Source organism: Balaenoptera acutorostrata, chromosome 9 (genome assembly GCF_949987535.1).
Source record: "Balaenoptera acutorostrata chromosome 9, mBalAcu1.1, whole genome shotgun sequence".
Taxonomy (NCBI): Eukaryota; Metazoa; Chordata; class Mammalia; order Artiodactyla; family Balaenopteridae; genus Balaenoptera; species Balaenoptera acutorostrata.
Window position 1 is genome coordinate 114,430,174 of NC_080072.1, and position 25,702 is coordinate 114,455,875.

Below are 25,702 nucleotides of genomic sequence, written 5' to 3' on the forward strand. Positions count from 1 at the left end.
TCTCATCTCCTTTGCTCGGTTCGCCATTCCAGCCGATTTACTAGCCATCTCCCTCCTTGGAGAATCAGCACCTTTAACCTCCTGTTCCGTACAGGTTGCAATTTGTCCTGAGGATGAACGGGAAGAGGGGGAACCAATGAGAGACTAGCTCTAGGTGTTGGGACAGGCACAGGTCACTCTATTTTCCCATCAGGAAGAAGAATTAAGCACAAGCTCAGCCTGCCCCCCAGAACCAGAAGAGGGCCTGAAGCAATCCTGCGCTTTTGCGGCCAGCTCCCAAAAAAGCGAGTTGAAAAATGGAGCTCAGGGGCACTGCAATTCACAAACCTGCAGAGTTTTAAATGATACCTCTCGTCCACAAATATATTAAGGGAAGGCAACGAAGAGGCTTTGAAAGCAAGGCAGAATTGCAGGAAACAGATTTCAGGAGGTAGATTCGAATCGCCTTGAAAGCACATGAAAAGCGGCAAAACGTGGACAATGATGCCCTTGGCCAAAAAGGGCGTATGCGTTTTTTCCTGAATATATTCAGGAAAAAACGCATACGCCCTTTTTGGCCAACCAAGTAACCTGGAAAAGCCAATCAGCGCTCCAAAGAAGCCTCACTTCCCAGCGGGCAAAAGGGCCATGCGGAAAAAAGTGTCCAAACCAGAAATGCAGGACCGGCCATGGAGAAATGGGAGCCTTGCTACGCTGATGGGTGGGATGTACATAGCCAACAGCCACTCTGGAGAAGTGTACGGTGTGTTCTGAAACATCTAAAAAACACAGCTTGGAGAGCATAGGGCACTTCCACTCATGGGCGTATAAACTGGGAAAACTAAAAATCAGCAAGACACAGGCACCCCAAAGTTTAGGGCTGCTCTGTTGACAAGAACCCCCACTTCATTACACCTTAAATATCCTAGGAAAGAGAAAAATGGATAAAGAAGTTGTGGTCCTCATGTACAATGGAATATCAGTCAGCCATGAAATCAACGTCATAAGGCTAGTAGCAGCACGATGAGTGGATTTAGGTACGACGATTCTAAGTGAAATAAGTCACACAGAAAAAGACACTTATCATAAGATATCACTTCTAGAGGGAATGTAAAAACCGCTACACTTGAACTGAATTACAAAACAGAACAGAGTCACACGTTCAGGAAACACACTATGGCTGCTGAACGGGAAAGGTGAGGTGGGGTGATGCATAAAACAAGGGTTTCAAATTAGCTCAGATACCGTTCCATAAACCCAATATGTAAGAGACAAGACCTATTCCTTTTTCAGTGAACTGGACTCAACACCCCCTATTCACCGCACAAGAATATATCTGACTAGTAAGAATCTTCAAACCTATGTATTGATATCTCTCTGTAAGTGAGTCAAGGGGGTGTAAAGCGGCATAAACACAGCCGTGAAAAGCAGCTAAACCCCATTATAAAAATAAATTACTTTTCAAAACCCGTGAAACAAAGACAGTGAAAGAGAGAGAAATTCTTACAAAATTCGTTCAGGGGCTGTGATGCAACCTGGATTGACCATATCTAGACCCACAGCTGATTGAGACATAAGGGTGGACACTCTTGGGGCTGAGAGGTTCGGTGAGGTTGGGTGAGCCAACGCAGACCCTTTCAAGTAATACTGCATGGTACCCATCCCATGGGTCCCAAATCTCCAGGTTCAAGGGCATCTTCCTACATCGAAAACAGGCATGAGAAACCCAGAAGATGGTACACCGTGTGATCGGGAAAGGTTTCTAAAACGCACCTCATTTCTCATCTCCTTGGCTCGGGTTCGCCATTCCAGCCGATTTACTAGCCATCTCCCTCCTTGGAGAATCAGCACCTTTAACCTCCTGTTCCGTACAGGTTGCAATTTGTCCTGAGGATGAACGGGAAGAGGGGGAACCAATGAGAGACTAGCTCTAGGTGTTGGGACAGGCACAGGTCACTCTATTTTCCCATCAGGAAGAAGAATTAAGCACAAGCTCAGCCTGCCCCCCAGAACCAGAAGACGGCCTGAAGCAATCCTGCGCTTTTGCGGCCAGCTCCCAAAAAAGAGAGTTGAAAAATGGAGCTCAGGGGCACTGCAATTCACAAACCTGCAGAGTTTTAAATGATACCTCTCGTCCACAAATATATTAAGGGAAGGCAAGGAAGAGGCTTTGAAAGCAAGGCAGAATTGCAGGAAACAGATTTCAGGAGGTAGATTCGAATCGCCTTGAAAGCACATGAAAAGCGGCCAAACGTGGACAATGATGCCCTTGGCCAAAAAGGGCGTATGCGTTTTTTCCTGAATATATTCAGGAAAAAACGCATACGCCCTTTTTGGCCAACCAAGCAACCTGGAAAGGCCAATCAGCGCTCCAAAGAAGTCTCGCTTCCCAGCGTGCATAAGGGCCATGCGGAAAAAAGTGTCCAAACCAGAAATGCAGGACCGGCCATGGAGAAATGGGAGCCGTGCTACGCTGATGGGTGGGATGTAAATTGCCAACAGCCACTCTGGAGAAGTGTACGGTGTGTTCTGAAACATCTAAAAAACACAGCTTGGATAGCATAGGGCACTTCCACTCATGGGCGTATAAATTGGGAAAACTAAAAATCAGCAAGACACAGGCACCCCAAAGTTTAGGGCTGCTCTGTTGACAAGAACCCCCACTTCATTACACCTTAAATATCCTAGGAAAGAGAAAAATGGATAAAGAAGTTGTGGTCCTCATGTACAATGGAATATCACTCAGCCATGAAATCAACGTCATAAGGCTAGTAGCAGCACGATGAGTGGATTTAGGTACGACGATTCTAAGTGAAATAAGTCACACAGAAAAAGACACTTATCATAAGATATCACTTCTAGAGGGAATGTAAAAACCGCTACACTTGAACTGAATTACAAAACAGAACAGAGTCACACGTTTAGGAAACACACTATGGCTGCTGAACGGGAAAGGTGAGGTGGGGTGATGCATAAAACAAGGGTTTCAAATTAGCTCAGATACCGTTCCATAAACCCAATATGTAAGAGACAAGACCTATTCCTTTTTCAGTGAACTGGACTCAACACCCCCTATTCACCGCACAAGAATATATCTGACTAGTAAGAACCTTCAAACTTATGTATTGATATCTCTCTGTAGGTGAGTGAAGGGGGTGTAAAGCGGCATAAACACAGCCGTGAAAAGCAGCTAAACCCCATTATAAAAATAAATTACTTTTCAAAACCCGTGAAACAAAGACAGTGAAAGAGAGAGAAATTCTTACAAAATTCGTTCAGGGGCTGTGATGCAACCTGCATTGACCATATCTAGACCCACAGCTGATTGAGACATAAGGGTGGACACTCTTGGGGCTGAGAGGTTCGGTGAGGTTGGGTGAGCCAACGCAGACCCTTTCAAGTAATACTGCATGGTACCCATCCCATGGGTCCCAAATCTCCAGGTTCAAGGGCATCTTCCTACGTCGAAAACAGGCATGAGAAACCCAGAAGATGGTACACCGTGTGATCGGGAAAGGTTTCTAAAACGCACCTCATTTCTCATCTCCTTTGCTCGGTTCGCCATTCCAGCCGATTTACTAGCCATCTCCCTCCTTGGAGAATCAGCACCTTTAACCTCCTGTTCCGTACAGGTTGCAATTTGTCCTGAGGATGAACGGGAAGAGGGGGAACCAATGAGAGACTAGCTCTAGGTGTTGGGACAGGCACAGGTCACTCTATTTTCCCATCAGGAAGAAGAATTAAGCACAAGCTCAGCCTGCCCCCCAGAACCAGAAGAGGGCCTGAAGCAATCCTGCGCTTTTGCGGCCAGCTCCCAAAAAAGCGAGTTGAAAAATGGAGCTCAGGGGCACTGCAATTCACAAACCTACCTCGTTTTAAATGATACCTCTCGTCCACAAATATATTAAGGGAAGGCAACGAAGAGGCTTTGAAAGCAAGGCAGAATTGCAGGAAACAGATTTCAGGAGGTAGATTCGAATCGCCTTGAAAGCACATGAAAAGCGGCAAAACGTGGACAATGATGCCCTTGGCCAAAAAGGGCGTATGCGTTTTTTCCTGAATATATTCAGGAAAAAACGCATACGCCCTTTTTGGCCAACCAAGCAACCTGGAAAGGCCAATCAGCGCTCCAAAGAAGTCTCGCTTCCCAGCGTGCATAAGGGCCATGCGGAAAAAAGTGTCCAAACCAGAAATGCAGGACCGGCCATGGAGAAATGGGAGCCTTGCTACGCTGATGGGTGGGATGTAAATTGCCAACAGCCACTCTGGAGAAGTGTACGGTGTGTTCTGAAACATCTAAAAAACACAGCTTGGAGAGCATAGGGCACTTCCACTCATGGGCGTATAAATTGGGAAAACTAAAAATCAGCAAGACACAGGCACCCCAAAGTTTAGGGCTGCTCTGTTGACAAGAACCCCCACTTCATTACACCTTAAATATCCTAGGAAAGAGAAAAATGGATAAAGAAGTTGTGGTCCTCATGTACAATGGAATATCACTCAGCCATGAAATCAACGTCATAAGGATAGTAGCAGCACGATGAGTGGATTTAGGTACGACGATTCTAAGTGAAATAAGTCACACAGAAAAAGACAGTTATCATAAGATATCACTTCTAGAGGGAATGTAAAAACCGCTACACTTGAACTGAATTACAAAACAGAACAGAGTCACACGTTTAGGAAACACACTATGGCTGCTGAAAGGGAAAGGTGAGGTGGGGTGATGCATAAAACAAGGGTTTCAAATTAGCTCAGATACCGTTCCATAAACCCAATATGTAAGAGACAAGACCTATTCCTTTTTCAGTGAACTGGACTCAACACCCCCTATTCACCGCACAAGAATATATCTGACTAGTAAGAATCTTCAAACCAATGTATTGATATCTCTCTGTAAGTGAGTCAAGGGGGTGTAAAGCGGCATAAACACAGCCGTGAAAAGCAGCTAAACCCCATTATAAAAATAAATTACTTTTCAAAACCCGTGAAACAAAGACAGTGAAAGAGAGAGAAATTCTTACAAAATTCGTTCAGGGGCTGTGATGCAACCTGGATTGACCATATCTAGACCCACAGCTGATTGAGACATAAGGGTGGACACTCTTGGGGCTGAGAGGTTCGGTGAGGTTGGGTGAGCCAACGCAGACCCTTTCAAGTAATACTGCATGGTACCCATCCCATGGGTCCCAAATCTCCAGGTTCAAGGGCAACTTCCTACGTCAAAAACAGGCATGAGAAACCCAGAAGATGGTACACCGTGTGATCGGGAAAGGTTTCTAAAACGCACCTCATTTCTCATCTCCTTTGCTCGGTTCGCCATTCCAGCCGATTTACTAGCCATCTCCCTCCTTGGAGAATCAGCACCTTTAACCTCCTGTTCCGTACAGGTTGCAATTTGTCCTGAGGATGAACGGGAAGAGGGGGAACCAAAGAGAGACTAGCTCTAGGTGTTGGGACAGGCACAGGTCACTCTATTTTCCCATCAGGAAGAAGAATTAAGCACAAGCTCAGCCTGCCCCCCAGAACCAGAAGAGGGCCTGAAGCAATCCTGCGCTTTTGCGGCCAGCTCCCAAAAAAGCGAGTTGAAAAATGGAGCTCAGGGGCACTGCAATTCACAAACCTACCTCGTTTTAAATGATACCTCTCGTCCACAAATATATTAAGGGAAGGCAACGAAGAGGCTTTGAAAGCAAGGCAGAATTGCAGGAAACAGATTTCAGGAGGTAGATTCGAATCGCCTTGAAAGCACATGAAAAGCGGCAAAACGTGGACAATGATGCCCTTGGCCAAAAAGGGCGTATGCGTTTTTTCCTGAATATATTCAGGAAAAAACGCATACGCCCTTTTTGGCCAACCAAGCAACCTGGAAAGGCCAATCAGCGCTCCAAAGAAGTCTCGCTTCCCAGCGTGCATAAGGGCCATGCGGAAAAAAGTGTCCAAACCAGAAATGCAGGACCGGCCATGGAGAAATGGGAGCCTTGCTACGCTGATGGGTGGGATGTAAATTGCCAACAGCCACTCTGGAGAAGTGTACGGTGTGTTCTGAAACATCTAAAAAACACAGCTTGGAGAGCATAGGGCACTTCCACTCATGGGCGTATAAATTGGGAAAACTAAAAATCAGCAAGACACAGGCACCCCAAAGTTTAGGGCTGCTCTGTTGACAAGAACCCCCACTTCATTACACCTTAAATATCCTAGGAAAGAGAAAAATGGATAAAGAAGTTGTGGTCCTCATGTACAATGGAATATCACTCAGCCATGAAATCAACGTCATAAGGATAGTAGCAGCACGATGAGTGGATTTAGGTACGACGATTCTAAGTGAAATAAGTCACACAGAAAAAGACAGTTATCATAAGATATCACTTCTAGAGGGAATGTAAAAACCGCTACACTTGAACTGAATTACAAAACAGAACAGAGTCACACGTTTAGGAAACACACTATGGCTGCTGAAAGGGAAAGGTGAGGTGGGGTGATGCATAAAACAAGGGTTTCAAATTAGCTCAGATACCGTTCCATAAACCCAATATGTAAGAGACAAGACCTATTCCTTTTTCAGTGAACTGGACTCAACACCCCCTATTCACCGCACAAGAATATATCTGACTAGTAAGAATCTTCAAACCAATGTATTGATATCTCTCTGTAAGTGAGTCAAGGGGGTGTAAAGCGGCATAAACACAGCCGTGAAAAGCAGCTAAACCCCATTATAAAAATAAATTACTTTTCAAAACCCGTGAAACAAAGACAGTGAAAGAGAGAGAAATTCTTACAAAATTCGTTCAGGGGCTGTGATGCAACCTGGATTGACCATATCTAGACCCACAGCTGATTGAGACATAAGGGTGGACACTCTTGGGGCTGAGAGGTTCGGTGAGGTTGGGTGAGCCAACGCAGACCCTTTCAAGTAATACTGCATGGTACCCATCCCATGGGTCCCAAATCTCCAGGTTCAAGGGCATCTTCCTACGTCGAAAACAGGCATGAGAAACCCAGAAGATGGTACACCGTGTGATCGGGAAAGGTTTCTAAAACGCACCTCATTTCTCATCTCCTTTGCTCGGGTTCGCCATTCCAGCCGATTTACTAGCCATCTCCCTCCTTGGAGAATCAGCACCTTTAACCTCCTGTTCCGTACAGGTTGCAATTTGTCCTGAGGATGAACGGGAAGAGGGGGAACCAATGAGAGACTAGCTCTAGGTGTTGGGACAGGCACAGGTCACTCTATTTTCCCATCAGGAAGAAGAATTAAGCACAAGCTCAGCCTGCCCCCCAGAACCAGAAGAGGGCCTGAAGCAATCCTGCGCTTTTGCGGCCAGCTCCCAAAACAGCGAGTTGAAAAATGGAGCTCAGGGGCACTGCAATTCACAAACCTGCCTCGTTTTAAATGATACCTCTCGTCCACAAATATATTAAGGGAAGGCAACGAAGAGGCTTTGAAAGCAAGGCAGAATTGCAGGAAACAGATTTCAGGAGGTAGATTCGAATCGCCTTGAAAGCACATGAAAAGCGGCAAAACGTGGACAATGATGCCCTTGGCCAAAAAGGGCGTATGCGTTTTTTCCTGAATATATTCAGGAAAAAACGCATATGCCCTTTTTGGCCAACCAAGCAACCTGGAAAGGCCAATCAGCGCTCCAAAGAAGTCTCGCTTCCCAGCGTGCATAAGGGCCATGCGGAAAAAAGTGTCCAAACCAGAAATGCAGGACCGGCCATGGAGAAATGGGAGCCTTGCTACGCTGATGGGTGGGATGTAAATTGCCAACAGCCACTCTGGAGAAGTGTACGGTGTGTTCTGAAACATCTAAAAAACACAGCTTGGAGAGCATAGGGCACTTCCACTCATGGGCGTATAAATTGGGAAAACTAAAAATCAGCAAGACACAGGCACCCCAAAGTTTAGGGCTGCTCTGTTGACAAGAACCCCCACTTCATTACACCTTAAATATCCTAGGAAAGAGAAAAATGGATAAAGAAGTTGTGGTCCTCATGTACAATGGAATATCACTCAGCCATGAAATCAACGTCATAAGGATAGTAGCAGCACGATGAGTGGATTTAGGTACGACGATTCTAAGTGAAATAAGTCACACAGAAAAAGACAGTTATCATAAGATATCACTTCTAGAGGGAATGTAAAAACCGCTACACTTGAACTGAATTACAAAACAGAACAGAGTCACACGTTTAGGAAACACACTATGGCTGCTGAAAGGGAAAGGTGAGGTGGGGTGATGCATAAAACAAGGGTTTCAAATTAGCTCAGATACCGTTCCATAAACCCAATATGTAAGAGACAAGACCTATTCCTTTTTCAGTGAACTGGACTCAACACCCCCTATTCACCGCACAAGAATATATCTGACTAGTAAGAATCTTCAAACCAATGTATTGATATCTCTCTGTAAGTGAGTCAAGGGGGTGTAAAGCGGCATAAACACAGCCGTGAAAAGCAGCTAAACCCCATTATAAAAATAAATTACTTTTCAAAACCCGTGAAACAAAGACAGTGAAAGAGAGAGAAATTCTTACAAAATTCGTTCAGGGGCTGTGATGCAACCTGGATTGACCATATCTAGACCCACAGCTGATTGAGACATAAGGGTGGACACTCTTGGGGCTGAGAGGTTCGGTGAGGTTGGGTGAGCCAACGCAGACCCTTTCAAGTAATACTGCATGGTACCCATCCCATGGGTCCCAAATCTCCAGGTTCAAGGGCATCTTCCTACGTCGAAAACAGGCATGAGAAACCCAGAAGATGGTACACCGTGTGATCGGGAAAGGTTTCTAAAACGCACCTCATTTCTCATCTCCTTTGCTCGGGTTCGCCATTCCAGCCGATTTACTAGCCATCTCCCTCCTTGGAGAATCAGCACCTTTAACCTCCTGTTCCGTACAGGTTGCAATTTGTCCTGAGGATGAACGGGAAGAGGGGGAACCAATGAGAGACTAGCTCTAGGTGTTGGGACAGGCACAGGTCACTCTATTTTCCCATCAGGAAGAAGAATTAAGCACAAGCTCAGCCTGCCCCCCAGAACCAGAAGAGGGCCTGAAGCAATCCTGCGCTTTTGCGGCCAGCTCCCAAAACAGCGAGTTGAAAAATGGAGCTCAGGGGCACTGCAATTCACAAACCTGCCTCGTTTTAAATGATACCTCTCGTCCACAAATATATTAAGGGAAGGCAACGAAGAGGCTTTGAAAGCAAGGCAGAATTGCAGGAAACAGATTTCAGGAGGTAGATTCGAATCGCCTTGAAAGCACATGAAAAGCGGCAAAACGTGGACAATGATGCCCTTGGCCAAAAAGGGCGTATGCGTTTTTTCCTGAATATATTCAGGAAAAAACGCATATGCCCTTTTTGGCCAACCAAGCAACCTGGAAAGGCCAATCAGCGCTCCAAAGAAGTCTCGCTTCCCAGCGTGCATAAGGGCCATGCGGAAAAAAGTGTCCAAACCAGAAATGCAGGACCGGCCATGGAGAAATGGGAGCCTTGCTACGCTGATGGGTGGGATGTAAATTGCCAACAGCCACTCTGGAGAAGTGTACGGTGTGTTCTGAAACATCTAAAAAACACAGCTTGGAGAGCATAGGGCACTTCCACTCATGGGCGTATAAATTGGGAAAACTAAAAATCAGCAAGACACAGGCACCCCAAAGTTTAGGGCTGCTCTGTTGACAAGAACCCCCACTTCATTACACCTTAAATATCCTAGGAAAGAGAAAAATGGATAAAGAAGTTGTGGTCCTCATGTACAATGGAATATCACTCAGCCATGAAATCAACGTCATAAGGCTAGTAGCAGCACGATGAGTGGATTTAGGTACGACGATTCTAAGTGAAATAAGTCACCCAGAAAAAGACACTTATCATAAGATATCACTTCTAGAGGGAATGTAAAAACCGCTACACTTGAACTGAATTACAAAACAGAACAGAGTCACACGTTTAGAAAACACACTATGGCTGCTGAACGGGAAAGGTGAGGTGGGGTGATGCATAAAACAAGGGTTTGAAATTAGCTCAGATACCATTCCATAAACCCAATATGTAAGAGACAAGACCTATTCCTTTTTCAGTGAACTGGACTCAACACCCCCTATTCACCGCACAAGATTATATCTGACTAGTAAGAATCTTCAAACCTATCTATTGATATCTCTCTGTAAGTGAGTCAAGGGGGTGTAAAGCGGCATAAACACAGCCGTGAAAAGCAGCTAAACCCCATTATAAAAATAAATTACTTTTCAAAACCCGTGAAACAAAGACAGTGAAAGAGAGAGAAATTCTTACAAAATTCGTTCAGGGGCTGTGATGCAACCTGGATTGACCATATCTAGACCCACAGCTGATTGAGACATAAGGGTGGACACTCTTGGGGCTGAGAGGTTCGGTGAGGTTGGGTGAGCCAACGCAGACCCTTTCAAGTAATACTGCATGGTACCCATCCCATGGGTCCCAAATCTCCAGGTTCAAGGGCATCTTCCTACGTCGAAAACAGGCATGAGAAACCCAGACGATGGTACACCGTGTGATCGGGAAAGGTTTCTAAAACGCACCTCATTTCTCATCTCCTTGTGCTCGGGTTCTCCATTCCAGCCCCTTTACTAGCCATCTCCCTCCTTGGAGAATCAGCACCTTTAACCTCCTGTTCCGTACAGGTTGCAATTTGTCCTGAGGATGAACGGGAAGAGGGGGAACCAATGAGAGACTAGCTCTAGGTGTTGGGACAGGCACAGGTCACTCTATTTTCCCATCAGGAAGAAGAATTAAGCACAAGCTCAGCCTGCCCCCCAGAACCAGAAGAGGGCCTGAAGCAATCCTGCGCTTTTGCGGCCAGCTCCCAAAAAAGCGAGTTGAAAAATGGAGCTCAGGGGCACTGCAATTCACAAACCTGCAGAGTTTTAAATGATACCTCTCGTCCACAAATATATTAAGGGAAGGCAACGAAGAGGCTTTGAAAGCAAGGCAGAATTGCAGGAAACAGATTTCAGGAGGTAGATTCGAATCGCCTTGAAAGCACATGAAAAGCGGCAAAACGTGGACAATGATGCCCTTGGCCAAAAAGGGCGTATGCGTTTTTTCCTGAATATATTCAGGAAAAAACGCATACGCCCTTTTTGGCCAACCAAGCAACCTGGAAAGGCCAATCAGCGTTCCAAAGAAGCCTCACTTCCCAGCGGGCAAAAGGGCCATGCGGAAAAAAGTGTCCAAACCAGAAATGCAGGACCGGCCATGGAGAAATGGGAGCCTTGCTACGCTGATGGGTGGGATGTAAATTGCCAACAGCCACTCTGGAGAAGTGTACGGTGTGTTCTGAAACATCTAAAAAACACAGCTTGGAGAGCATAGGGCACTTCCACTCATGGGCGTATAAATTGGGAAAACTAAAAATCAGCAAGACACAGGCACCCCAAAGTTTAGGGCTGCTCTGTTGACAAGAACCCCCACTTCATTACACCTTAAATATCCTAGGAAAGAGAAAAATGGATAAAGAAGTTGTGGTCCTCATGTACAATGGAATATCAGTCAGCCATGAAATCAACGTCATAAGGCTAGTAGCAGCACGATGAGTGGATTTAGGTACGACGATTCTAAGTGAAATAAGTCACACAGAAAAAGACACTTATCATAAGATATCACTTCGAGAGGGAATGTAAAAACCGCTACACTTGAACTGAATTACAAAACAGAACAGAGTCACACGTTTAGGAAACACACTATGGCTGCTGAACGGGAAAGGTGAGGTGGGGTGATGCATAAAACAAGGGTTTCAAATTAGCTCAGATACCGTTCCATAAACCCAATATGTAAGAGACAAGACCTATTCCTTTTTCAGTGAACTGGACTCAACACCCCCTATTCACCGCACAAGAATATATCTGACTAGTAAGAATCTTCAAACCTATGTATTGATATCTCTCTGTAAGTGAGTCAAGGGGGTGTAAAGCGGCATAAACACAGCCGTGAAAAGCAGCTAAACCCCATTATAAAAATAAATTACTTCTCAAAACCCGTGAAACAAAGACAGTGAAAGAGAGAGAAATTCTTACAAAATTCGTTCAGGGCCTGTGATGCAACCTGGATTGACCATATCTAGACCCACAGCTGATTGAGACATAAGGGTGGACACTCTTGGGGCTGAGAGGTTCGGTGTGGTTGGGTGAGCCAACGCAGACCCTTTCAAGTAATACTGCATGGTACCCATCCCATGGGTCCCAAATCTCCAGGTTCAAGGGCATCTTCCTACGTCGAAAACAGGCATGAGAAACCCAGAAGATGGTACACCGTGTGATCGGGAAAGGTTTCTAAAACGCACCTCATTTCTCATCTCCTTGGCTCGGGTTCGCCATTCCAGCCGATTTAGTAGCCATCTCCCTCCTTGGAGAATCAGCACCTTTAACCTCCTGTTCCGTACAGGTTGCAATTTGTCCTGAGGATGAACGGGAAGAGGGGGAACCAATGAGAGACTAGCTCTAGGTGTTGGGACAGGCACAGGTCACTCTATTTTCCCATCAGGAAGAAGAATTAAGCACAAGCTCAGCCTGCCCCCCAGAACCAGAAGAGGGCCTGAGGCAATCCTGCGCTTTTGCGGCCAGCTCCCAAAAAAGCGAGTTGAAAAATGGAGCTCAGGGGCACTGCAATTCACAAACCTGCAGAGTTTTAAATGATACCTCTCGTCCACAAATATATTAAGGGAAGGCAAGGAAGAGGCTTTGAAAGCAAGGCAGAATTGCAGGAAACAGATTTCAGGAGGTAGATTCGAATCGCCTTGAAAGCACATGAAAAGCGGCAAAACGTGGACAATGATGCCCTTGGCCAAAAAGGGCGTATGCGTTTTTTCCTGAATATATTCAGGAAAAAACGCATACGCCCTTTTTGGCCAACCAAGCAACCTGGAAAGGCCAATCAGCGCTCCAATGAAGTCTCGCTTCCCAGCGGGCAAAAGGGCCATGCGGAAAAAAGTGTCCAAACCAGAAATGCATGACCGGCCATGGAGAAATAGGAGCCTTGCTACGCTGATGGGTGGGATGTAAATTGCCAACAGCCACTCTGGAGAAGTGTACGGTGTGTTCTGAAACATCTAAAAAGCACAGCTTGGAGAGCATAGGGCACTTCCACTCATGGGCGTATAAATTGGGAAAACTAAAAATCAGCAAGACACAGGCACCCCAAAGTTTAGGGCTGCTCTGTTGACAAGAACCCCCACTTCATTACACCTTAAATATCCTAGGAAAGAGAAAAATGGATAAAGAAGTTGGGGTCCTCATGTACAATGGAATATCACTCAGCCATGAAATCAACGTCATAAGGCTAGTAGCAGCACGATGAGTGGATTTAGGTACGACAATTCTAAGTGAAATAAGTCACACAGAAAAAGACAGTTATCATAAGATATCACTTCTAGAGGGAATGTAAAAACCGCTACACTTGAACTGAATTACAAAACAGAACAGAGTCACACGTTTAGGAAACACACTATGGCTGCTGAAAGGGAAAGGTGAGGTGGGGTGATGCATAAAACAAGGGTTTCAAATTAGCTCAGATACCGTTCCATAAACCCAATATGTAAGAGACAAGACCTTTTCCTTTTTCAGTGAACTGGACTCAACACCCCCTATTCACCGCACAAGAATATATCTGACTAGTAAGAATCTTCAAACCTATGTATTGATATCTCTCTGTAAGTGAGTCAAGGGGGTGTAAAGCGGCATAAACACAGCCGTGAAAAGCAGCTAAACCCCATTATAAAAATAAATTACTTTTCAAAACCCGTGAAACAAAGACAATGAAAGAGAGAGAAATTCTTACAAAATTCGTTCAGGGCCTGTGATGCAACCTGGATTGACCATATCTAGACCCACAGCTGATTGAGACATAAGGGTGGACACTCTTGGGGCTGAGAGGTTCGGTGTGGTTGGGTGAGCCAACGCAGACCCTTTCAAGTAATACTGCATGGTACCCATCCCATGGGTCCCAAATCTCCAGGTTCAAGGGCATCTTCCTACGTCGAAAACAGGCATGAGAAACCCAGAAGATGGTACACCGTGTGATCGGGAAAGGTTTCTAAAACGCACCTCATTTCTCATCTCCTTGGCTCGGGTTCGCCATTCCAGCCGATTTACTAGCCATCTCCCTCCTTGGAGAATCAGCACCTTTAACCTCCTGTTCCGTACAGGTTGCAATTTGTCCTGAGGATGAACGGGAAGAGGGGGAACCAATGAGAGACTAGCTCTAGGTGTTGGGACAGGCACAGGTCACTCTATTTTCCCATCAGGAAGAAGAATTAAGCACAAGCTCAGCCTGCCCCCCAGAACCAGAAGAGGGCCTGAAGCAATCCTGCGCTTTTGCGGCCAGCTCCCAAAAAAGCGAGTTGAAAAATGGAGCTCAGGGGCACTGCAATTCACAAACCTGCAGAGTTTTAAATGATACCTCTCGTCCACAAATATATTAAGGGAAGGCAAGGAAGAGGCTTTGAAAGCAAGGCAGAATTGCAGGAAACAGATTTCAGGAGGTAGATTCGAATCGCCTTGAAAGCACATGAAAAGCGGCAAAACGTGGACAATGATGCCCTTAGCCAAAAAGGGCGTATGCGTTTTTTCCTGAATATATTCAGGAAAAAACGCATACGCCCTTTTTGGCCAACCAAGCAACCTGGAAAGGCCAATCAGCGCTCCAATGAAGTCTCGCTTCCCAGCGGGCAAAAGGGCCATGCGGAAAAAAGTGTCCAAACCAGAAATGCATGACCGGCCATGGAGAAATGGGAGCCTTGCTATGCTGATGGGTGGGATGTAAATTGCCAACAGCCACTCTGGAGAAGTGTACGGTGTGTTCTGAAACATCTAAAAAGCACAGCTTGGAGAGCATAGGGCACTTCCACTCATGGGCGTATAAATTGGGAAAACTAAAAATCAGCAAGACACAGGCACCCCAAAGTTTAGGGCTGCTCTGTTGACAAGAACCCCCACTTCATTACACCTTAAATATCCTAGGAAAGAGAAAAATGGATAAAGAAGTTGGGGTCCTCATGTACAATGGAATATCACTCAGCCATGAAATCAACGTCATAAGGCTAGTAGCAGCACGATGAGTGGATTTAGGTACGACGATTCTAAGTGAAATAAGTCACACAGAAAAAGACACTTATCATAAGATATCACTTCTAGAGGGAATGTAAAAACCGCTACACTTGAACTGAATTACAAAACAGAACAGAGTCACACGTTTAGGAAACACACTATGGCTGCTGAACGGGAAAGGTGAGGTGGGGTGATGCATAAAACAAGGGTTTCAAATTAGCTCAGATACCGTTCCATAAACCCAATATGTAAGAGACAAGACCTATTCCTTTTTCAGTGAACTGGACTCAACACCCCCTATTCACCGCACAAGAATATATCTGACTGGTAAGAATCTTCAAACCAATGTATTGATATCTCTCTGTAAGTGAGTCAAGGGGGTGTAAAGCGGCATAAACACAGCCGTGAAAAGCAGCTAAACCCCATTATAAAAATAAATTACTTTTCAAAACCCGTGAAACAAAGACAGTGAAAGAGAGAGAAATTCTTACAAAATTCGTTCAGGGGCTGTGATGCAACCTGGATTGACCATATCTAGACCCACAGCTGATTGAGACATAAGGGTGGACACTCTTGGGGCTGAGAGTTTCGGTGAGGTTGGGTGAGCCAACGCAGACCCTTTCAAGTAATACTGCATGGTACCCATCCCATGGGTCCCAAATCTCCAGGTTCAAGGGCATCTTCCTACGTCGAAAACAGGCATGAGAAACCCAGAAGATGGTACACCGTGTGATCGGGAAAGGTTTCTAAAACGCACCTCATTTCTCATCTCCTTGGCTCGGGTTCGCCATTCCAGCCGATTTACTAGCCATCTCCCTCCTTGGAGAATCAGCACCTTTAACCTCCTGTTCCGTACAGGTTGCAATTTGTCCTGAGGATGAACGGGAAGAGGGGGAACCAATGAGAGACTAGCTCTAGGTGTTGGGACAGGCACAGGTCACTCTATTTTCCCATCAGGAAGAAGAATTAAGCACAAGCTCAGCCTGCCCCCCAGAACCAGAAGAGGGCCTGAAGCAATCCTGCGCTTTTGCGGCCAGCTCCCAAAAAAGCGAGTTGAAAAATGGAGCTCAGGGGCACTGCAATTCACAAACCTGCAGAGTTTTAAATGATACCTCTCGTCCACAAATATATTAAGGGAAGGCAACGAAGAGGCTTTGAAAGCAAGGCAGAATTGCAGGAAACAGATTTCAGGAGGTAGATTCGAATCGCCTTGAAAGCACATGAAAAGCGGCAAAACGTGGACAATGATGCCCTTGGCCAAAAAGGGCGTATGCGTTTTTTCCTGAATATATTCAGGAAAAAACGCATACGCCCTTTTTGGCCAACCAAGCAACCTGGAAAGGCCAATCAGCGCTCCAAAGAAGCCTCACTTCCCAGCGGGCAAAAGGGCCATGCGGAAAAAAGTGTCCAAACCAGAAATGCAGGACCGGCCATGGAGAAATGGGAGCCTTGCTACGCTGATGGGTGGGATGTACATTGCCAACAGCCACTCTGGAGAAGTGTACGGTGTGTTCTGAAACATCTAAAAAACACAGCTTGGAGAGCATAGGGCACTTCCACTCATGGGCGTATAAATTGGGAAAACTAAAAATCAGCAAGACACAGGCACCCCAAAGTTTAGGGCTGCTCTGTTGACAAGAACCCCCACTTCATTACACCTTAAATATCCTAGGAAAGAGAAAAATGGATAAAGAAGTTGTGGTCCTCATGTACAATGGAATATCAGTCAGCCATGAAATCAACGTCATAAGGCTAGTAGCAGGACGATGAGTGGATTTAGGTACGACGATTCTAAGTGAAATAAGTCACACAGAAAAAGACACTTATCATAAGATATCACTTCTAGAGGGAATGTAAAAACCGCTACACTTGAACTGAATTACAAAACAGAACAGAGTCACACGTTTAGGAAACACACTATGGCTGCTGAACGGGAAAGGTGAGGTGGGGTGATGCATAAAACAAGGGTTTCAAATTAGCTCAGATACCGTTCCATAAACCCAATATGTAAGAGACAAGACCTATTCCTTTTTCAGTGAACTGGACTCAACACCCCCTATTCACCGCACAAGAATATATCTGACTAGTAAGAATCTTCAAACCTATGTATTGATATCTCTCTGTAAGTGAGTCAAGGGGGTGTAAAGCGGCATAAACACAGCCGTGAAAAGCAGCTAAACCCCATTATAAAAATAAATTACTTCTCAAAACCCGTGAAACAAAGACAGTGAAAGAGAGAGAAATTCTTACAAAATTCGTTCAGGGCCTGTGATGCAACCTGGATTGACCATATCTAGACCCACAGCTGATTGAGACATAAGGGTGGACACTCTTGGGGCTGAGAGGTTCGGTGTGGTTGGGTGAGCCAACGCAGACCCTTTCAAGTAATACTGCATGGTACCCATCCCATGGGTCCCAAATCTCCAGGTTCAAGGGCATCTTCCTACGTCGAAAACAGGCATGAGAAACCCAGAAGATGGTACACCGTGTGATCGGGAAAGGTTTCTAAAACGCACCTCATTTCTCATCTCCTTGGCTCGGGTTCGCCATTCCAGCCGATTTAGTAGCCATCTCCCTCCTTGGAGAATCAGCACCTTTAACCTCCTGTTCCGTACAGGTTGCAATTTGTCCTGAGGATGAACGGGAAGAGGGGGAACCAATGAGAGACTAGCTCTAGGTGTTGGGACAGGCACAGGTCACTCTATTTTCCCATCAGGAAGAAGAATTAAGCACAAGCTCAGCCTGCCCCCCAGAACCAGAAGAGGGCCTGAGGCAATCCTGCGCTTTTGCGGCCAGCTCCCAAAAAAGCGAGTTGAAAAATGGAGCTCAGGGGCACTGCAATTCACAAACCTGCAGAGTTTTAAATGATACCTCTCGTCCACAAATATATTAAGGGAAGGCAAGGAAGAGGCTTTGAAAGCAAGGCAGAATTGCAGGAAACAGATTTCAGGAGGTAGATTCGAATCGCCTTGAAAGCACATGAAAAGCGGCAAAACGTGGACAATGATGCCCTTGGCCAAAAAGGGCGTATGCGTTTTTTCCTGAATATATTCAGGAAAAAACGCATACGCCCTTTTTGGCCAACCAAGCAACCTGGAAAGGCCAATCAGCGCTCCAATGAAGTCTCGCTTCCCAGCGGGCAAAAGGGCCATGCGGAAAAAAGTGTCCAAACCAGAAATGCATGACCGGCCATGGAGAAATGGGAGCCTTGCTACGCTGATGGGTGGGATGTAAATTGCCAACAGCCACTCTGGAGAAGTGTACGGTGTGTTCTGAAACATCTAAAAAGCACAGCTTGGAGAGCATAGGGCACTTCCACTCATGGGCGTATAAATTGGGAAAACTAAAAATCAGCAAGACACAGGCACCCCAAAGTTTAGGGCTGCTCTGTTGACAAGAACCCCCACTTCATTACACCTTAAATATCCTAGGAAAGAGAAAAATGGATAAAGAAGTTGGGGTCCTCATGTACAATGGAATATCACTCAGCCATGAAATCAACGTCATAAGGCTAGTAGCAGCACGATGAGTGGATTTAGGTACGACAATTCTAAGTGAAATAAGTCACACAGAAAAAGACAGTTATCATAAGATATCACTTCTAGAGGGAATGTAAAAACCGCTACACTTGAACTGAATTACAAAACAGAACAGAGTCACACGTTTAGGAAACACACTATGGCTGCTGAAAGGGAAAGGTGAGGTGGGGTGATGCATAAAACAAGGGTTTCAAATTAGCTCAGATACCGTTCCATAAACCCAATATGTAAGAGACAAGACCTTTTCCTTTTTCAGTGAACTGGACTCAACACCCCCTATTCACCGCACAAGAATATATCTGACTAGTAAGAATCTTCAAACCTATGTATTGATATCTCTCTGTAAGTGAGTCAAGGGGGTGTAAAGCGGCATAAACACAGCCGTGAAAAGCAGCTAAACCCCATTATAAAAATAAATTACTTTTCAAAACCCGTGAAACAAAGACAGTGAAAGAGACAGAAATTCTTACAAAATTCGTTCAGGGGCTGTGATGCAACCTGGATTGACCATATCTAGACCCACAGCTGATTGAGACATAAGGGTGGACACTCTTGGGGCTGAGAGGTTCGGTGTGGTTGGGTGAGCCAACGCAGACCCTTTCAAGTAATACTGCATGGTACCCATCCCATGGGTCCCAAATCTCCAGGTTCAAGGGCATCTTCCTACGTCGAAAACAGGCATGAGAAACCCAGAAGATGGTACACCGTGTGATCGGGAAAGGTTTCTAAAACGCACCTCATTTCTCATCTCCTTGGCTCGGGTTCGCCATTCCAGCCGATTTACTAGCCATCTCCCTCCTTGGAGAATCAGCACCTTTAACCTCCTGTTCCGTACAGGTTGCAATTTGTCCTGAGGATGAACGGGAAGAGGGGGAACCAATGAGAGACTAGCTCTAGGTGTTGGGACAGGCACAGGTCACTCTATTTTCCCATCAGGAAGAAGAATTAAGCACAAGCTCAGCCTGCCCCCCAGAACCAGAAGAGGGCCTGAAGCAATCCTGCGCTTTTGCGGCCAGCTCCCAAAAAAGCGAGTTGAAAAATGGAGCTCAGGGGCACTGCAATTCACAAACCTGCAGAGTTTTAAATGATACCTCTCGTCCACAAATATATTAAGGGAAGGCAACGAAGAGGCTTTGAAAGCAAGGCAGAATTGCAGGAAACAGATTTCAGGAGGTAGATTCGAATCGCCTTGAAAGCACATGAAAAGCGGCAAAACGTGGACAATGATGCCCTTAGCCAAAAAGGGCGTATGCGTTTTTTCCTGAATATATTCAGGAAAAAACGCATACGCCCTTTTTGGCCAACCAAGCAACCTGGAAAGGCCAATCAGCGCTCCAATGAAGTCTCGCTTCCCAGCGGGCAAAAGGGCCATGCGGAAAAAAGTGTCCAAACCAGAAATGCATGACCGGCCATGGAGAAATGGGAGCCTTGCTATGCTGATGGGTGGGATGTAAATTGCCAACAGCCACTCTGGAGAAGTGTACGGTGTGTTCTGAAACATCTAAAAAGCACAGCTTGGAGAGCATAGGGCACTTCCACTCATGGGCGTATAAATTGGGAAAACTAAAAATCAGCAAGACACAGGCACCCCAAAGTTTAGGGCTGCTCTGTTGACAAGAACCCCCACTTCATTACACCTTAAATATCCTAGGAAAGAGAAAAATGGATAAAGAAGTTGGGGTCCTCATGTACAATGGAATATCACTCAGCCATGAAATCAACGTCATAAGGCTAGTAGCAGCACGATGAGTGGATTTAGGTACGACGATTCTAAGTGAAATAAGTCACACAGAAAAAGACACTTATCATAAGATATCACTTCTAGAGGGAATGTAAAAACCGCTACACTTGAACTGAATTACAAAACAGAACAGAGTCACACGTTTAGAAAACACACTATGGCTGCTGAACGGGAAAGGTGAGGTGGGGTGATGCATAAAACAAGGGTTTCAAATTAGCTCAGATACCGTTCCATAAACCCAATATGTAAGAGACAAGACCTATTCCTTTTTCAGTGAACTGGACTCAACACCCCCTATTCACCGCACAAGAATATATCTGACTGGTAAGAATCTTCAAACCAATGTATTGATATCTCTCTGTAAGTGAGTCAAGGGGGTGTAAAGCGGCATAAACACAGCCGTGAAAAGCAGCTAAACCCCATTATAAAAATAAATTACTTTTCAAAACCCGTGAAACAAAGACAGTGAAAGAGAGAGAAATTCTTACAAAATTCGTTCAGGGGCTGTGATGCAACCTGGATTGACCATATCTAGACCCACAGCTGATTGAGACATAAGGGTGGACACTCTTGGGGCTGAGAGTTTCGGTGAGGTTGGGTGAGCCAACGCAGACCCTTTCAAGTAATACTGCATGGTACCCATCCCATGGGTCCCAAATCTCCAGGTTCAAGGGCATCTTCCTACGTCGAAAACAGGCATGAGAAACCCAGAAGATGGTACACCGTGTGATCGGGAAAGGTTTCTAAAACGCACCTCATTTCTCATCTCCTTGGCTCGGGTTCGCCATTCCAGCCGATTTACTAGCCATCTCCCTCCTTGGAGAATCAGCACCTTTAACCTCCTGTTCCGTACAGGTTGCAATTTGTCCTGAGGATGAACGGGAAGAGGGGGAACCAATGAGAGACTAGCTCTAGGTGTTGGGACAGGCACAGGTCACTCTATTTTCCCATCAGGAAGAAGAATTAAGCACAAGCTCAGCCTGCCCCCCAGAACCAGAAGAGGGCCTGAAGCAATCCTGCGCTTTTGCGGCCAGCTCCCAAAAAAGCGAGTTGAAAAATGGAGCTCAGGGGCACTGCAATTCACAAACCTGCAGAGTTTTAAATGATACCTCTCGTCCACAAATATATTAAGGGAAGGCAACGAAGAGGCTTTGAAAGCAAGGCAGAATTGCAGGAAACAGATTTCAGGAGGTAGATTCGAATCGCCTTGAAAGCACATGAAAAGCGGCAAAACGTGGACAATGATGCCCTTGGCCAAAAAGGGCGTATGCGTTTTTTCCTGAATATATTCAGGAAAAAACGCATACGCCCTTTTTGGCCAACCAAGCAACCTGGAAAGGCCAATCAGCGCTCCAATGAAGTCTCGCTTCCCAGCGGGCAAAAGGGCCATGCGGAAAAAAGTGTCCAAACCAGAAATGCATGACCGGCCATGGAGAAATGGGAGCCTTGCTATGCTGATGGGTGGGATGTAAATTGCCAACAGCCACTCTGGAGAAGTGTACGGTGTGTTCTGAAACATCTAAAAAGCACAGCTTGGAGAGCATAGGGCACTTCCACTCATGGGCGTATAAATTGGGAAAACTAAAAATCAGCAAGACACAGGCACCCCAAAGTTTAGGGCTGCTCTGTTGACAAGAACCCCCACTTCATTACACCTTAAATATCCTAGGAAAGAGAAAAATGGATAAAGAAGTTGGGGTCCTCATGTACAATGGAATATCACTCAGCCATGAAATCAACGTCATAAGGCTAGTAGCAGCACGATGAGTGGATTTAGGTACGACGATTCTAAGTGAAATAAGTCACACAGAAAAAGACACTTATCATAAGATATCACTTCTAGAGGGAATGTAAAAACCGCTACACTTGAACTGAATTACAAAACAGAACAGAGTCACACGTTTAGAAAACACACTATGGCTGCTGAACGGGAAAGGTGAGGTGGGGTGATGCATAAAACAAGGGTTTCAAATTAGCTCAGATACCGTTCCATAAACCCAATATGTAAGAGACAAGACCTATTCCTTTTTCAGTGAACTGGACTCAACACCCCCTATTCACCGCACAAGAATATATCTGACTGGTAAGAATCTTCAAACCAATGTATTGATATCTCTCTGTAAGTGAGTCAAGGGGGTGTAAAGCGGCATAAACACAGCCGTGAAAAGCAGCTAAACCCCATTATAAAAATAAATTACTTTTCAAAACCCGTGAAACAAAGACAGTGAAAGAGAGAGAAATTCTTACAAAATTCGTTCAGGGGCTGTGATGCAACCTGGATTGACCATATCTAGACCCACAGCTGATTGAGACATAAGGGTGGACACTCTTGGGGCTGAGAGTTTCGGTGAGGTTGGGTGAGCCAACGCAGACCCTTTCAAGTAATACTGCATGGTACCCATCCCATGGGTCCCAAATCTCCAGGTTCAAGGGCATCTTCCTACGTCGAAAACAGGCATGAGAAACCCAGAAGATGGTACACCGTGTGATCGGGAAAGGTTTCTAAAACGCACCTCATTTCTCATCTCCTTGGCTCGGGTTCGCCATTCCAGCCGATTTACTAGCCATCTCCCTCCTTGGAGAATCAGCACCTTTAACCTCCTGTTCCGTACAGGTTGCAATTTGTCCTGAGGATGAACGGGAAGAGGGGGAACCAATGAGAGACTAGCTCTAGGTGTTGGGACAGGCACAGGTCACTCTATTTTCCCATCAGGAAGAAGAATTAAGCACAAGCTCAGCCTGCCCCCCAGAACCAGAAGACGGCCTGAAGCAATCCTGCGCTTTTGCGGCCAGCTCCCAAAAAAGCGAGTTGAAAAATGGAGCTCAGGGGCACTGCAATTCACAAACCTGCAGAGTTTTAAATGATACCTCTCGTCCACAAATATATTAAGGGAAGGCAACGAAGAGGCTTTGAAAGCAAGGCAGAATTGCAGGAAACAGATTTCAGGAGGTAGATTCGAATCGCCTTGAAAGCACATGAAAAGCGGCAAAACGTGGACAATGATGCCCTTGGCCAAAAAGGGCGTATGCGTTTTTTCCTGAATATATTCAGGAAAAAACGCATACGCCCTTTTTGGCCAACCAAGCAACCTGGAAAGGCCAATCAGCGCTCCAAAGAAGCCTCACTTCCCAGCGGGCAAAAGGGCCATGCGGAAAAAAGTGTCCAAACCAGAAATGCAGGACCGGCCATGGAGAAATGGGAGCCTTGCTACGCTGATGGGTGGGATGTACATTGCCAACAGCCACTCTGGAGAAGTGTACGGTGTGTTCTGAAACATCTAAAAAACACAGCTTGGAGAGCATAGGGCACTTCCACTCATGGGCGTATAAATTGGGAAAACTAAAAATCAGCAAGACACAGGCACCCCAAAGTTTAGGGCTGCTCTGTTGACAAGAACCCCCACTTCATTACACCTTAAATATCCTAGGAAAGAGAAAAATGGATAAAGAAGTTGTGGTCCTCATGTACAATGGAATATCAGTCAGCCATGAAATCAACGTCATAAGGCTAGTAGCAGGACGATGAGTGGATTTAGGTACGACGATTCTAAGTGAAATAAGTCACACAGAAAAAGACACTTATCATAAGATATCACTTCTAGAGGGAATGTAAAAACCGCTACACTTGAACTGAATTACAAAACAGAACAGAGTCACACGTTTAGGAAACACACTATGGCTGCTGAACGGGAAAGGTGAGGTGGGGTGATGCATAAAACAAGGGTTTCAAATTAGCTCAGATACCGTTCCATAAACCCAATATGTAAGAGACAAGACCTATTCCTTTTTCAGTGAACTGGACTCAACACCCCCTATTCACCGCACAAGAATATATCTGACTAGTAAGAATCTTCAAACCTATGTATTGATATCTCTCTGTAAGTGAGTCAAGGGGGTGTAAAGCGGCATAAACACAGCCGTGAAAAGCAGCTAAACCCCATTATAAAAATAAATTACTTTTCAAAACCCGTGAAACAAAGACAGTGAAAGAGAGAGAAATTCTTACAAAATTCGTTCAGGGGCTGTGATGCAACCTGGATTGACCATATCTAGACCCACAGCTGATTGAGACATAAGGGTGGACACTCTTGGGGCTGAGAGTTTCGGTGAGGTTGGGTGAGCCAACGCAGACCCTTTCAAGTAATACTGCATGGTACCCATCCCATGGGTCCCAAATCTCCAGGTTCAAGGGCATCTTCCTACGTCGAAAACAGGCATGAGAAACCCAGAAGATGGTACACCGTGTGATCGGGAAAGGTTTCTAAAACGCACCTCATTTCTCATCTCCTTGGCTCGGGTTCGCCATTCCAGCCGATTTACTAGCCATCTCCCTCCTTGGAGAATCAGCACCTTTAACCTCCTGTTCCGTACAGGTTGCAATTTGTCCTGAGGATGAACGGGAAGAGGGGGAACCAATGAGAGACTAGCTCTAGGTGTTGGGACAGGCACAGGTCACTCTATTTTCCCATCAGGAAGAAGAATTAAGCACAAGCTCAGCCTGCCCCCCAGAACCAGAAGACGGCCTGAAGCAATCCTGCGCTTTTGCGGCCAGCTCCCAAAAAAGCGAGTTGAAAAATGGAGCTCAGGGGCACTGCAATTCACAAACCTGCAGAGTTTTAAATGATACCTCTCGTCCACAAATATATTAAGGGAAGGCAACGAAGAGGCTTTGAAAGCAAGGCAGAATTGCAGGAAACAGATTTCAGGAGGTAGATTCGAATCGCCTTGAAAGCACATGAAAAGCGGCAAAACGTGGACAATGATGCCCTTGGCCAAAAAGGGCGTATGCGTTTTTTCCTGAATATATTCAGGAAAAAACGCATACGCCCTTTTTGGCCAACCAAGCAACCTGGAAAGGCCAATCAGCGCTCCAAAGAAGCCTCACTTCCCAGCGGGCAAAAGGGCCATGCGGAAAAAAGTGTCCAAACCAGAAATGCAGGACCGGCCATGGAGAAATGGGAGCCTTGCTACGCTGATGGGTGGGATGTACATTGCCAACAGCCACTCTGGAGAAGTGTACGGTGTGTTCTGAAACATCTAAAAAACACAGCTTGGAGAGCATAGGGCACTTCCACTCATGGGCGTATAAATTGGGAAAACTAAAAATCAGCAAGACACAGGCACCCCAAAGTTTAGGGCTGCTCTGTTGACAAGAACCCCCACTTCATTACACCTTAAATATCCTAGGAAAGAGAAAAATGGATAAAGAAGTTGTGGTCCTCATGTACAATGGAATATCAGTCAGCCATGAAATCAACGTCATAAGGCTAGTAGCAGGACGATGAGTGGATTTAGGTACGACGATTCTAAGTGAAATAAGTCACACAGAAAAAGACACTTATCATAAGATATCACT